Here is a 16,141-nt window from a genome sequence, read left to right as displayed (position 1 = left end):
TGATTTTGAATATTATTATTATTATGTTGGTGGGCTTAAAAAAGCACGTCAGGCACGTGGGCTTGAATAAAGCACGTTAGGCACGTGGGCTTTTTTAAGCACGCAAAAAAAAAAAAAAAAAGTTGGTGGGCTGTTTATGGGCATGGCAAGGCACGGCCCACCAAATTGATGGGCCGTGCCGTGCCGGTCCACGAGCCCTTATGGGCCGACAATTGGTGGGCCGGCACGGCCCATTGGCCATAGTTATCTCACAATATGTCTTCATGAACTTCATCACTTATAAGCCACAATCATTACCATTTGGTTGAACTGGTACATTATTTAAATGCAAAATGTCAAAGCCAGTAAAATAACAATTAGCAGGAAAGTTTAAGGCTATATCATCAAACAATACTAGGTCCAATACATGTAACTGCATAGTAATAATGATAGTTATTGTATATCGCATCCAAAAATTTCAACGACAATTAACAAATTTTAACTTATGTTTTGCTTAACTATTTCCTCCAAATGATTTGGTTCAAAGCTAGGCAAAGAAACCCAAAATCTCAGTAGTCTTATCTTTTATACTCATTATATAGAGGAACATTTATCTCTGTGACAATAACACAAATTTTGCATTAATCGTTACACGCCTGAAAACAGTACCAGTAAAACATATGACATTTTAGTAAATACAATTTTTTTGTATAAATGATAATGTTTCTTACCTTTTCACATCTTTCAAGTGTAGCCATGTAAATTTCACAAATGTTATGTTTATGAATCGAGCTTTCAATCTCTAATCTATCACTGCTTGAAACACTTGATACATTTGCCACTAACTGCTACAAATTCATAAAGTAGTAATTATATGAAATTGGTGAGATATAACTTAAAAAAGTATATTCTACATTTTATTTTTTTGTAAAAACCTATTGTATACTTGTAATAACAAAACTACATAACATACTTCAAAAAGAGTTGGTAAAAACCAATACCAAGATTCATAATCTTGTTTTAAACTCTTTTTCTAGTTAAGTACTCAACACAACATCTTGTGATATGTGAATTAATGAAATCATCACAATATGATAATTAAAGCATGCACTTCAATTGAAAACTAAATTATAAACTGCTTATATATAAAGTCATACTCAAGTATAATATATAGTATACCTCATCAAATATCCAACAATTAGGGCTAAATAAGACATTAACAAGTGAGTAAATGTCGCTTTGTCATTACTATGTTCTTTTTGAATAAGTTATACACTCACATTAACAATAAATTAAAACAACAGGAAAGTTAAATTATAAACATATCAAATATGATCATATATAAATATCTACATACATTTTATCTAGTTTATGAAAAATATATTGTAAAATACACCATTCGTCTTTTGAAAAAGGAGCTCTATATTTGGTTCACAAAACTCTTCATTGTAGTGGCCTATTTTTTTAAAGGAAATGTCATAAGAAGATTTTTGGTAGTAACTAGGCTTTTGATGATGCACCATTTTACTGTCAGTTGTATTTAGCTCAACCGATGATCCCAAGTCCACAAAATCAACCTCATCACTAGCTTTATCCTACATGCATAGGAACATGAATTTTAATAATTTTTCATTTAATGAATGTGCCAGTACGAATAATCTTAAGAAAAAGGTAGAGTACTGTCTTTTTAACAACAATGTGGAGGATTTGGTTCTATTTTAGCTTCCTACATGTGATAAGTTTTACAATAATAAATTCTTATCACACTCATCTTTAATTTTCTCTATTATCGTCACTTTAACATCATCTCTCTTTCTCATGAAATTTTGACCACTTGATTCATTCTTGCTAAATTGTTTATCCTTTTCAGCAATAGAGGTAATTGGAACATATTTACCAAAAGAGAACATCTTATTCTTCCATAGGTGTGATGGTATATGAGTTATATTATGTTCAATTGTTTCAACTATAGCACATATGTTTTTGTACCAATGCATAAGTATCTAAATTGTTTCTCTTCAAATCATAAGTTTATACTTGATAGCAGCAAGATTCAATGTTATTCGATCAATTTTTTCGTTAAGCTTTATCAATTCCTCCTCATGGTTAAGTACAAAAGTGCACTTCATCTTTTCTTTTTCTTTTTTTGCATTATTTTAGCTCTGTATCTTTTCTGTCCATTTGCATTTTTTGTTAACAATTAGTCAATCTTGTAACATCAAGAATGTATATAAAACTATGTAACAAACAAATAAATTATCAATAAACAAAACTAAAGATTATGTTGTTAAAACTTTTATAATTTCATAATTAGGTTGTCTTCACGTTTTGGAACTTACAAACCAATGTTTGCAAAATCCAATTTCAAGATACTAAGAAACAACATCCATTGTAAGGAGCTTTGCCCAAGGTATCAACTAGTAAGCGCTTTTGGATTTATAAGAAAAGTTTATGTTATAGAAATTTCAAATTATTATATAACAGTTTATCGCGTTTCCTTTTCTTGCAAACAAACATGGTGAACCACTTAATTGTTTTTGTTAGTTATCTAAAGAGCCCAAGTTATTCATTACCTTAAAAATATTATCCTTCTATCTATATTCAAATAACATAAGTACCAACATTTTGAAATATAAGTGTGCAACCCAAGAGGGGGGGTGAATTGGAAATTTAAAAATTATCCTAGCAAATCCACACAACAAACAATCTAATGCCTTAATAAAAATTGAAAGCAATAAGTTTAATAAAGGCACAATAATTAAAGAGTAAGAGAGAAGAGAAACAAACACACGGATTTTTACGTGGTTCGGCAATCCCCGCCTACGTCCACGCCTCCAAGCAATCCAAGCTTGAGGATTTCACTATCCAAGCCTTTCCGAGGCTTCAACCGATTACAATTGACTTCGAGGTGTCAATAAACCTTTACAACGAAGAAATTATCTCCCAATCTCTTCACTCAAGTTTCTCACACACTCAAATTCTTACAATTGAAATGAAGAAATGAAAGTTACAATGAAACTCACTCAATGAGTAGATATTCAAAGATGAAGAACAATGAATGATTCAATGTATGTAGTTTGCAAGTTTAAAGGCTCAAGATATCTCGTGTGCTTTTTGTTTTTGCTTGTTTGAGAGCTTCAAAATGAGTTGGATTTGAGTTCTTATAGTTTGAGCTAAAAAACTAGCCATTACTCACATTCCAGGCGTATCCGGTTTGCCGTTTATAGAATTCGGTAAGCTGGATTTATGTTACCGTTAAGGCAAAAATTTGAATTTTGCCTATCCTGCTTGTCGGTTACGGAATCTGGTAAGCCGTTTTCGTTTTGGACACTTACTGCCCGTATCCGGATTTCCGATTTTCATAATCCGGATAGCCGCTTGATACAGTAACCTGCTACAGTGAAATGTTTCTTAAATTTTTAGTTTGACCCTAAAACTTTATAAAACTATAGTATGGCCCAAAACGTTATGAAACTTTGCAAATAAGTCCAATTTCAGAATTTCTAAGTAATGCTTCGTTAATCCCAAAATTTTCTGAAATTATGATTTCGCCCAAACTTTGTGAAATTATAGAATGACCTAAAAATATTTAAATAGTTTCAAATAGGTCCAAATCTGAAATTTAAAACACTATCAAAGATTTTGAAATTACTTTCATTTTAGTCCAAAATGCTTTAATTCCATAACATCATTTTCTTATTATGAAAGCATGATTCATAAATCTTTACTTAATAAATACATGTGGTTTGTTATCATCAAAATCAATATTTATAGCCATATAGGCTAACAATCTCCCCCTTTTTGATGATGACAAAACACATTAAAAACTTTAATCTTGTTATGAAAAAGCTCCCCCTTAATCAATGCAAGTTAAAAAAAAAATGATTTGAAAATTGTTTAACAAAAAACTCCCCCTGCATAAATGCTCCCCCTAGATACATGCATATTTTCATAACACATATTAAATCATTCTCCCCTTTCATCATAAAAAAGAATAAAAGCTCCCTCTATCAATCATCAAAATCGCAACATAAGCACATTAGTAAAAAAAAATATCTATAAGTATAAGAAAATCCATATAATCCATAATGATCAATCAAAACAAATCCATAACATCCAACATAGATAGTCACAGCAAATCTATATCATCCAAAACAAATGCATAAATCGAAAAGCATAATAACCATCCATAGAGTCAAAAATAAAAGAACACACAATGCAGTAAATGAAATGTAGGTGTGTCCAAGTACAAGCATAAGATACTACTCAGGTGGTGAGGATGGAGGTGAAGGAGGTGGAAACGGATATGGAATGCCGAAGTGCTCAAAGAGGAGGCACTGTCCATGAATGAGCTGCTCCTGCTAAAGCTCAGTCTGCCGCACTGAAAGTGTCCGCACCTCATCCATAAGCTGCTGAAGAGTAACATCTCCAGAGATAGGAGGCCGTGGAGGTGATGAAACGGATGCAGATGCACTAGGAGCCGAAGCAACCGTAGAAGAAACTCGGCGTCTACGCTGCCCTCGAAAAGAGAGTGAGAATACTGGAAGCTGATCAGCTGGAATCACAGCATTAAGTGGCCGATCATCACTTGGGGCTAGAAAGGTAAACTTGTTATCGCTGTATTTGACCTAAGTGCCATCCTTCCACTCAAAGCCTAATCCAACAATAACCTCATCCCCAATACCCTTGGACGGCTTACAAGATGGTTTTAGAATTGGCACTTCAAAGAATTTAAGAATTCGGGTAATGAAGTGACCATAAGGAAGAGAGCGGGTAATCAAGGCAGGAATGCTCAACATGGTGCGGATGATTGAATAGCCCAAGTCAACCGGGAGACCTCTAAGAATACAGTCAATCATGGCCACATCCATGTGAGAAACCTCATCCAAATGTCCTGATCTAGGAAGTACAATGGATTGGATGATACGAAGCAAAAAACGAGTTTGAAGACAAAGACATTGAGTACGGAAATGAATGGTACAATCTTCAACAGAAAGATCACTACGCCGAAAAATATTACGAACGGCATCAACATGAACATAGTCATCAATATCAGGAGGTTTCCTAAGAGAAAAAATGTTCAGGCCATCATCGGAAGATCCTATGATGGAGTTCAACTCCGAATCACCAAATTCAATCAAAACTCCTCCAACTGTGGTGATTACTCGATTTTCTTTCTCTGCGGAACAATCCATATTCGAGTAAAATACTTTCACCAAGTCGGGATACACATTCTCCTCAATAAATAATGCATCAATCCAACCAACATCTCCCAACAATTGAAATAGATTTCTATGACTAATTTGGAGAGTATGCAAAACATCCGGTAAAATAAAGAAAGTGTTGAGTACCTCACGAGTCCGAAAGTTTTGTTGGAACATTTTGATCAAGTGTTACTTGTTCTAAAAATGAATGGACTCAAAGGTGGATTGACTGGAGGTGCCCCTTGCTTCCCGTGGCCGTGTGGATGGTTGAACTGGTTCTTTGCCTTTTCTTCGAACCGGCCGAGGGCTTGACATTTAGATTTGGTTGATTTTGAGTTAAAAAGGATAAGGAGAATGATGATGATGAAGATTGAGAGTGATTTGGAGAAGAAAATTGGATCAAAAACGGCTTGAGAGAGAGAAATCTAGAGAGAGAAAAAAATGGCTCAAAACCTAGGTTGAAAATGGGATCTAAAGATTTAGATGTTCAAAATGAATTCCAAGGATGGTTTTGAGTTCTTAATGAGATGGGGAATGATTTTTGAGATTCAATTTGATGTGAAAAGGATAGAAAATGAAGGATTTTGGCGTGAAAAAGAGAGAATCAGAACGGTTTTTAGAGAGTTGAAGAACTGGTTTTCCAAATGCATGAGGAAGAAGATGAACAGCTTAAAAGGGTCACGAATCCGGCTTGCCGGATTTTCTAACCGGCAAGCCGGTTAGCGGGCAGAATTGGAGAAAGCCGAAACCGCCTTTTCGAATTTGAAATCCGTAAACTGGATATGGACCCGAGAGCAGCAAGAGGCAATTCGGCTTGCCGGTTTCCTTAACTGGCTGGTCGGTTTCGAGAGCCTCCAAAAATCTAATTTTCCGGATTGTCTTGAACCGGAAATCCGGTTTTGTTCCAGCAAGCATGCACGCGAATTCAACTTTCCGGTTTTGCTAACCGGTAGACCGGTTGTGAGGCAGAGAGTTGGCTTCCAAATTCGGTTTTCCGGATTGAAGATCCGGTAGACCGGTTATGAGGCAGAGATGAAGCTTAGCAAATTCGGTTTGCCGGATTGAAAATCCGGTTGTCCGAATGTTTTCCCGAGAGCAACCAAAGCTAATCCGGTTATCCGGATTTGTCCCGAGAGAGATCAATAAAAAAAATATTTTTCCGGATGAATGGAAATGGAATATTTGCTAGCTCTTATACTTGTACTACACACACCATTTCATTTCCGGCCTTAAAAATTGATTAATTTTAAATTATTTTGAGACTTAAAATTTTTCAATAAGCCATTTAATGCATGAAACACAAAATCATAAAATCATAAATTTACAAGCATATCAAGTTATCTAATTCATAAAGCATAAATCCATATGATAACAAACATATCAAGCCATGTAGTAAAACATGAATTAAGATTCAACATTCATCATTCCAAGCTCATGTCTTATCTTTATAAAATGCTCTTCGCTAAGAGGTTTTGTAAAGATATCCACAATTTGATTTTCAGTGGAAACAAATTTAATTACCACATCTTCTTTTTGAACATGATCTCTAAGGAAATGATGTCTAATTTCTATATGCTTAGTCCTAGAATGTTGAATAGGATTCTTAGAGAGATTTATAGCACTAGTATTGTCACATAAGATAGGAATTTGATCAAGCTTAATACCATAGTCTCTAAGAGTTTGTTTCATCCATAGAATTTGTGCACAACAACTACCTGCGGCAATATATTCTGCCTCAGTGGTTGAAAGCGCAACCGAGTTTTGTTTCTTACTAAACCAAGAGACAAGAGAATGGCCTAGGAAGTGACATGTTCCACTAGTACTTTTTCTATCAATCTTATACCTAGCAAAATCGACATCCGAATAACAAGTTAAATCAATATGATTTCCTCTAGGATACCAAAGGCCAAGATTAATAGTGCCAATTAAATATCGAAAAATGCGTTTGACAGCAAGCATGTGAGACTCTTTAGGACAAGATTGAAATCTAGCACACAAATAAACACTAAACATAATATCAGGCCTACTAACAGTCAAGTAGAGTAAGGATCCGATCATACATCGATATGTCTTGATATCAACTTCCTTACCTTTCTCATCTTTGTCCAGCTTGATGGTAGTACTCATAGGAGTGCTTTTTGCCGTTCCATTATCATAGCCAAATCTTTTGAATAGATCTTTCACGTACTTGGCTTGGTTTATGAAAATTCCTTCCTCGTTTTGTTTGATTTGAAGTCCAAGGAAGCACTTCAACTCTCCCATCATACTCATCTCAAATTCTTGGCTCATACATGATGAAAAATCTTTACACAACAACTCATTAGTAGAACCAAAAATAATGTCATCAACATAAATTTGAACAATAAGTATGTCTTAGTTCTTATGCTTAACAAAAAGAGTTGTGTCTGTTTTTCCCATTGAAAAATCGTTATCTAACAAGAAATTTTTAAGCCTATCATACCAAGCTCTAGGTGCTTGTTTTAAACCATATAAAGCCTTGGATAACTTATACACATGATCTGAAAATTTTTCATTTTCAAAACTAGGAGGTTGTTTCACATAGACTTCCTCCATAATATATCCATTTAAGAAAGCACTCTTGACATCCATTTGATATAAAATAAAATCTTTATGACATGCATATGCTAACAACATCCTAATGGATTCTAACCTTGCTACAGGTGCAAAAGTTTCATCAAAATCAATTCCTTCTTCTTGGTTGTAACCTTGAGCCACTAATCTAGCTTTATTTCTTACAACCATACTGGATTCATCCATTTTGTTTCTAAATACCCATTTAGTACCTATAATGGATTGATGTTCCAGATTAAGAATTAACTCCCACACATTGTTTCTCTCAAATTGATTCAACTCCTCTTGCATTGCCATAATCCAAGATTCATCGTTTTCCGCATCCGCAAAGGATTTTGGTTCAATTTGAGAAATAAATGTAGCATGCTCATATGTGTTTTCAAGGGATGACCTACTGGTAACACCTCGTGAGGGATCTCTTAAAATTACATCCTTAGGGTGAGAGGATACATACCTCCACTCCTTGGGGAGTGTTTGTGAAGTACCTTCATTTTGCTCTGCATTTGTTTCTTCATGATGTTCCTCTTGAATTCCACGTGGTGCATCTTCTTGGTTGTCATTCGATGCTTCTTGTTGTTGTTCTTCTTCTGCATTGTCATCAACAACAACTTTCTCCGTAGAGGAGGGGTTAGACTCATCAAATGCAACATGCATAGATTCTTCCACAACTAAAGTTCTTTTATTATAAACTCTATAAGCTTTGCTTGAATTTGAATAACCAAGAAAAATGCCAACATCAGATTTTGGATCAAATTTACCAAGATTATCTTTTGTGTTCAAAACAAAACATTTGCATCCAAAAACTTTAAAATAACCAATGTTGGGTTTTCTATCTTTCCAAAGCTCATATGGAGTTTTATTAAGATTAGGTCTAATCAACACCCGATTTAAAACATAACAAGCGGTGTTGATGGCTTCGGCCCAAAAATACTTAGGCAAAGAGTTTTCATTCAACATGGTTGTTGTGCAAATTTTAATGTACTCGCAAGCGCACGAATCTATTGTAGAATAGACTAATGGTGACAAGTGTCGATCCCACGAGGAGGTGGATTTTAATTATATGTAGAATTAATTTTGTAAATGAGTGGTTGGATTTGTGGTGGAAGTGATTTAAATTATCCTAAAATTGGAATTGAAATGGCGAGAATAAATTGAAGAAAAATCTATTGAAATGACGTACTTGGGTATCTGGATCCGTATCAACATGCATCATGGGCTAAATAATCCGTATTAATGCCAATTAAATCATGAGGGGGGAATCCACACCTCATGAACCACGCTCTAATCAATATGGTGCTAAGGGCTTATCGTACCAAATAATAATAACCTTGTACTAGAGGGCCGGTGAAACCAAGGCGGTACTAGACAAGATTAGTATTATTTGTCGACGAGAAGTCAAAACATCCACAAAGATTAGAGGGGAAGAGAAAATAAATTTACCAAATAAAGCCCATGACACATGTTGAGACTTCACCTTCAACCCAAGCTTGAAAGAAAATTAGCCACTCATAATTGAACTAGGGGCAAAATGAAAATTTATTAAAATACGAAGAAAATACAAGATGGAGAAGGAATTACAGAAAATGGATCCCAAAAATGGATTTAGAGATATCAAATTAGGGGGGGAGGCCCCCTTTTTATAGATACATTGAGTAAATTGTGGCCATCAGATTAAAAACAGTTTGGACGCTCAGGATTTTGCCACGTCATCAGTCAATAGTACGGGTGAATAGTACGCGGTTTGACCACGTGGATGAACAGTAACACGGTTTGACCCAGGTGAACAGTGACGCGGTTTGGTTGAAAATAATCTTGTGTGATGCATGTACCGTACGCGAGATTTTTGGTCCACTGATATGCTGCCACGTCACCATCAACAGTACATAAGAATTTTAGTTCAACAGGATTGTGACACCTCATCAGTCAATGCCACATCATCGGTCAATGCCACGTCATCGATCCGTCTATGTGAACAGTGCCGTGAACAGTAACGTATACAGTACCGTACATGTGAATAGTAATGTATATGCTCCTCCTAAGGTTTTCGACCGTCCTGAGTTCAAAAGTGATGTCCGTTTTGCCATCTGATCTCTCGTTTATTGTGAAATGACTACGATGCCCCTAAAATACATAAAATACTTAATTAAAATAAAACACACAGAATTAAATCAAAAGAAGGTTGAATTCATAAAAGTAAAGGTGTTAGTAAAACTTGTAGTGTAAAATAACGATTTTCTCCTTATAAATATACATTTTCTAGCACTCAACACACCCCTCAACCAGCTTATTGCTAGTCCCTAGCAAATAAAGCGAAAACAAAATTCAAAACCAAAATGATTTTTTTATTTTATTTTATTTAGAAACACTCGTGTTTATTTAATCAGATTAATGATAGCAATTAAATAAAAGTATAAGCATTATCTCCAGTCTAAAGCAACATCACACCCACATCAACCATCCACATGAATCAGCCTAGTAGACTTTGTTATAGCTACTTTCAAGAATGACATGTCAAACCCCAAAATCTCACTGGAAGTAGTGACACTCTCACAAAGAAATTAAACCCAATAAAAATAGTCACTCCAATGAATGGTAATTGAGAGAAAATAATAAAGAAGTGATATCACATGCTCTCACCAAGATGAAATAAATATGCCCTCAGCTTAGAAATAATACAATCTCAAGTCAAACAAAAATGTTAGTCAACCCAATTTATTTATCTTTTTTTTTCTTTTTCTTTTATTTATTTATTTATTTTTTCTTATGCACCACTACATCTTTTTAGCCCATATAACTAGCTTCTACTTCAGAATATAGTTCCCTAAAATCAAGAATGACTTTTATTAGGACGTAATGTAGGCTAGGGACATGGTTAACAAAGAAGGGAAATAAGGAAAATAAAGTGTATGTTTGAGAAAAATGCAGAGAATTTTTTTTTTGGAAGGTGTAAGGTGGATTTCACCTATTATTGTTATTATTATTATTTTTTTCTTTTTTTTTTGAAATTTTTTTTTTGCTTTTGCTTGGCGCATCGTCACTAAATAAAATAATTATTTACATTTTTCTCAAACATAAATAGGTGATGGAACTTATAAGACATTGGGTAATACTCCAAATCGAAGTGGGTCAAGATGATAAGTTGACAAAGAAAAAGTTTTTTTTTTTAAGGCTCAAAAGGGTTAACTATGGATATTTAATAAAAGGGATGGCTAGAAAGGCTCAAACGGATTAAAGATGGCCTTTCCATCGTCTTTTAGGGCTCTAAATAATCATCCATATCTACTAGTTAGATGGGCCTCCCAATGTAGCAACATACATTTTTTTTCTTTTTTCTTTTACATTTTTTTTAAGGGTTAACTCAAAAGAAATCTAGAGATCGTGTATACAATAATAAATTGCTAAGCTGTATAAAGAATGGGCAAAAGGGTTACTCTCCAAGAAAAATGATAGGCTCAAAAACTCACTTGGTACTTATTATGACATGTTCATTCTTTCACGCAACTCATATTTGTCTCCGACATCAACATGTAGAGTAGCCAACATAATGTAACATCACTTAAGATCAAAGATAATACAAATACTAAAATTTGAAATTAATCATGTCATCTAATGTTAAAACAAATAACACAATTTTTTTTAAACAACATTCTACCCCCCAACCTATTCTAAACATGAAAGGAAAATATGCATACAGAAATATGAAAATGATGTAGAAAAATTAATTAGAAAAAGAAATGTTTTTTTTTTAACTAAGAAGATGCGTTTCTAGAGGCACTACACTCCATATTCGGTCATCTTCGACTCAAATATTTGAATATATTTATAAAGGAGAAATTAAAAAGAAGAAGAAAAATGAATATCAAAACTTAATAAAGAAAAAAAATGCCTAAATTTTTTTTAATTGTTTTTTGTTTTTTTTTCAAACGATGAAGATGCGTTTCTAAAGTAACTACACTCCATATTCAGCCATTTTCAACACAAAAAGTTAGTAACAGTTAGTTTCTACAACAAAAAATTAGTAAAAACTTAACCAAGATTCCACAATTGTCGACTATTCCATCCCCCAACCAGAATGAAACATTGTCCTCAATGTTTGAAAGGAAAAAAGTAGAGTTTAGAAGACATCACCTGGGTGGTGTAACACAGAAGAAAATATTTACAAGCGGAGAGTTAAATCTAATTTGTACTTCTTACTGCGGCTACTGTTATCGTCATTATTTGGACGCTCCAACACAAAGGTCCAAGGGTCTGGCTCTAGTCTATAAGCTTGTAATAGATCAAGTAGCTCATTAGCAGTGTGAGCACAAATAAAGAGTTTTTTCACATTAGAGGGAATGAAATAATTTTTTATTGCATGGTTAAGAAATGCGATAAAGCCATCATAAAAGTTATTGACATTTAACAAACCGATGAGTTTCTGGTGGATGTGCAGATGGGCCCAAGATGATAGTGTGATAAGTGCCTCAAGTGTTGCAAGATCTCCTGGAAGGAAAATAAAAGCATCAGCATGATTAAGCATTTCAGTTATTCTTTCTTGCATACCTGAGACGACTAATTCTTCTCCAGTTGATGAGTCAGACGAACTGCCCAATGGCTTTAAGACTCTGGGGATGATGCCTAATACTTGACTTCCTTTGATAAAAGCTGCTTTTGAGACCATTTTTGATAACCCTCGATTACCTCCTCCATACACCAAGTGTAATTGTCTCTCTGCTATACTTTGACCAAGATCGATGGCTGCCTCAACGAACTCTTTATGTTTGCCATAGGTAAATCCAGAAAGTACACAAATGTTCTTGAATTGTCTATTTGGAGTAGCTGCCATTGTGATACTTCTCAAAAATAACTTGTGAGTGCTTGACAAAAAAAATCACATTTAAGAGTCTTGGTGACAGTGGGTCACAGTTGTGTATGAGGTAACATGTCAGTGTCAAATAACACGTAAAGCACGTGGCTCGCGAGTAAAAAAAAACAGTAAAAAGGAAAAAGCAAACAGTAATAAGGAAAAAGTAAACAGTAATAAAATTATTAAAGACAATAATACACACAATAAAACAATAGTGAAATAAAATAACAGTAAAGTGAAAGGATATTTACAGGTAGTTGCGATTGTGGCTCACATCTTCTTCTGGTTTTACGTCCAGAAACGGCTTGAACACCCTCTATGGGTCGAGGATAGGCTTCCCATCCAGTTTTCTTATAAACTGGCAAACAGGGTCGTTTATAGTCAGATTCCCGAGACTATATCGTGCATGCTCTTTCTAGAATAATGGCCATAACTGGAGAATCGCTCCTTGCACATATCCACTGGGATCCGTTTCAAGAGATAAAAAGATATCATCCAATGATTCCTTATTCAAGCCATCCCTAATGAATTGAATCTTATCTTCCCTGTTATCAGACACCATTCCTAAAGAACATGGGTTTTTATTGCAACTCATTCTGACACACTTATGACAAGCAACAGAAATTCTTCGAGCTCGTCGTTTTCTTGTATAATTTCCTTTACCACAACCAGGCATGTATGCAATAAATGTTGGAGGTAACTCACCTGCCGATCGTACTTTATCCTCGATTAGCCAACGGATGTCAGCAAGTATGTTATTCCTCATGAGTAATCCCATGCGTTCGGACCGAGCTTTATAGATCGTAAGAAGGACATTCTGAGGAAGCGAAGGGAATCGCTTGTGAAGCTTCGCTAGAATCTCGTTTCTGTCCATACCTTCACCTCATAATATCAGTTATTATGGGAAACTAAAGTAACCGACTTGATTGTCACGGAGTACCGTTATCCGCCACTTCACCGAGGTAACAAACTAAAGCACACAAACAGAAAAATAAATTAAAACACACAAAGAAAATTAAAATCGTCCTCTTATTGAATTTACCTCAAGCTCCAACTGGATGTCATAAACACTTCTCTCAATGTCTCTGAGTTGGCATTCTAAACCCTCAACATAGGCTACTAACTCTGGTGGTTGTAGAGCCCAAATGCAATGTGTTTTACAAAATTGAATCTACCTTTTGAGATGAGTTTTGACATGTTGAAGTAGTTTAAGAATGTTCAGGAGGAACGGTCTAAGTAAGGTACTCATGATTAAAAATTATAAAAGAAAACTTAATAGTTAAACAAACACACTTATGCAAAAATAATTTCAATTAGCAAAAGAATAATAAAAAGAAAGAAAGAAAAATCAAATCAACGAAAAGAAAAAAAAATCAATTCAAATCTAGTGGGTCACTCAAATTTATTTTGGTGTTTTCTCCATGTGGTTGGTACTCTAGATATGGCTTTAATCTTTGACCATTAACTTTAAACGTGACACCGTTCTTTGGGTCCTTAATTTCAATTGCCCCATGTGGAAAAACAGTATGAACAATAAATGGATCAGACCATCGAGAGTGTAACTTACTTGGGAATAAGTGTAAACGAGAATTGAATAAAAGCACTTTCTGACCTGGAGTGAACGATTTTCTCATAATTTGCTTGTCATGAAAGACTTTCATCTGTTGCTTGTAAATCTTGGCATTTTCGTATGCATCATTGTGAATTTCTTCAAGTTCTGCCAGTTGTAATTTTCTTTCTGAGCTGGCTTGCTGCATGTCAAAGTTGAATTTCTTGATAACCCAATACGCATGATGCTCGAGTTCCACAGGTAGGTGGCAAGCTTTTCCATACACTAGCTTGTAGGGTGACATCTCAATCGGGGTCTTGAATGCCGTTCTATATACCCATAATGCATCATCAAGTCTTAATGACCAATCTTTTCTGTCTGGCCTCACCGTCTTTTCTAATATATGCTTTATTTCTCGATTGGAGATCTCAACTTGACCACTGGTTTGCGAATGATATGGGGTCGCCACTTTGTGAGAGATTGAATACTTTGTCAAAAGAGCTTTGAATGTTTTGTTACAAAAGTGGGCACCACCATCACTAATTATTGCTCAAGGGAATCCAAAGCGTGAAACAATGTTGCTTTTCAAAAATGCTATCACCACCTTGTGATCATTGGTCTTACATGGAATTGCTTCTACCCATTTCGATACATAGTCAACAGCAACCAATATGTATTGATGGCCAAAAGAAGGGGGAAAGGGTCCCATGAAGTTGATACCCCATACGTCAAAAATCTCAACCACTAAAATTGGATTTAATAGCATCATATTTCTTCGTGTAACGCTCCCCATTCGTTGACACCTATCACATGAAGAACAGAAAGTGTAAGCATCTCGAAATATAGTTGGCCAATAGAAACCACATTGTAAAACTTTAGTCGCTGTTTTCTTAGCATTGAAATGGCCTTCACAAGCTTGTTCATGGCAAAATGAAAGAATATTTTGAATTTCATTTTCTGGGACACATCGTCTAACAATTTGATCTGCACAATACTTGAACAAATATGGGTCATCCCAAAAGAAATTCTTTATTTCTGCAAAGAATTTAGCCTTGTCTTGCTTGGTCCAATGCTCTGGAAGTTTACCTGTAACAAGATAATTAACTATATCATCATACCATGGTAATAATTTCACACTCATTAATTGTTCATCTAGAAATGACTCATTCAATATTAATGGCTCTGTAATTATGTCAAAATGGAGACGAGAGAGATGGTCCGTCACAACATTTTCTATACCTTTCTTATCTTTGAATTCCAAGTCGAACTCCTGTAAAAGTAACACCCAACGAATTAGTCTAGCTTTTGCATCTTTCTTTGTGAGAAGATATTTAAGAGCAGCATGATCTGTGAATATAATTATTTTACAACCAATGAGATAAGATCGAAATTTCTCTAATGCAAACACTACTGCTAGCATTTCTTTTTCAGTAGTTGAATAGTTCAACTGTGCATCATTCAATGTCATACTAGCATAGTAAATAACATGGGGAATTTGATCAACTCTTTGTCCTAATACTGCTCCTACTGCATAATTAGATGCGTCACACATGAGTTCAAATGGTAAACTCCAATTTGGGGACTGAATGATGGGTGATGATGTCAACAACTGCTTTAGTTTTTCAAATGCCACAAGACATGAATCATCAAAGATAAAATGTACATCCTTAGCAAGTAAATTGCAAAAAGGTCTAGAAACTTTGCTAAAATCTTTAATGAAACGTCTATAGAAACCAGCATGCCCAAGGAAAGATCTTACTTCTCTGACTGTTTTGGGTGAAGGAAGATTAGAAATGAGATCCACCTTGGCTTTGTGAACCTCAATGCCTTTGCTCGAAATGATGTGACCGAGAACAATACCTTGTTTTACCATAAAATGACATTTCTCCCAATTTAAGACTAAGTTCTTCTTGACACATCTCTACAGAACTAGTGTTAGATGATGTAAACATTGATCAAACGAGTCACCAA

The sequence above is a fragment of the Citrus clementina genome, unplaced genomic scaffold, assembly GCF_000493195.1.
Source record: "Citrus clementina cultivar Clemenules unplaced genomic scaffold, Citrus_clementina_v1.0 scaffold_6, whole genome shotgun sequence".
Taxonomy (NCBI): Eukaryota; Viridiplantae; Streptophyta; class Magnoliopsida; order Sapindales; family Rutaceae; genus Citrus; species Citrus x clementina.
Note: the sequence above shows the minus strand (reverse complement) of the source record.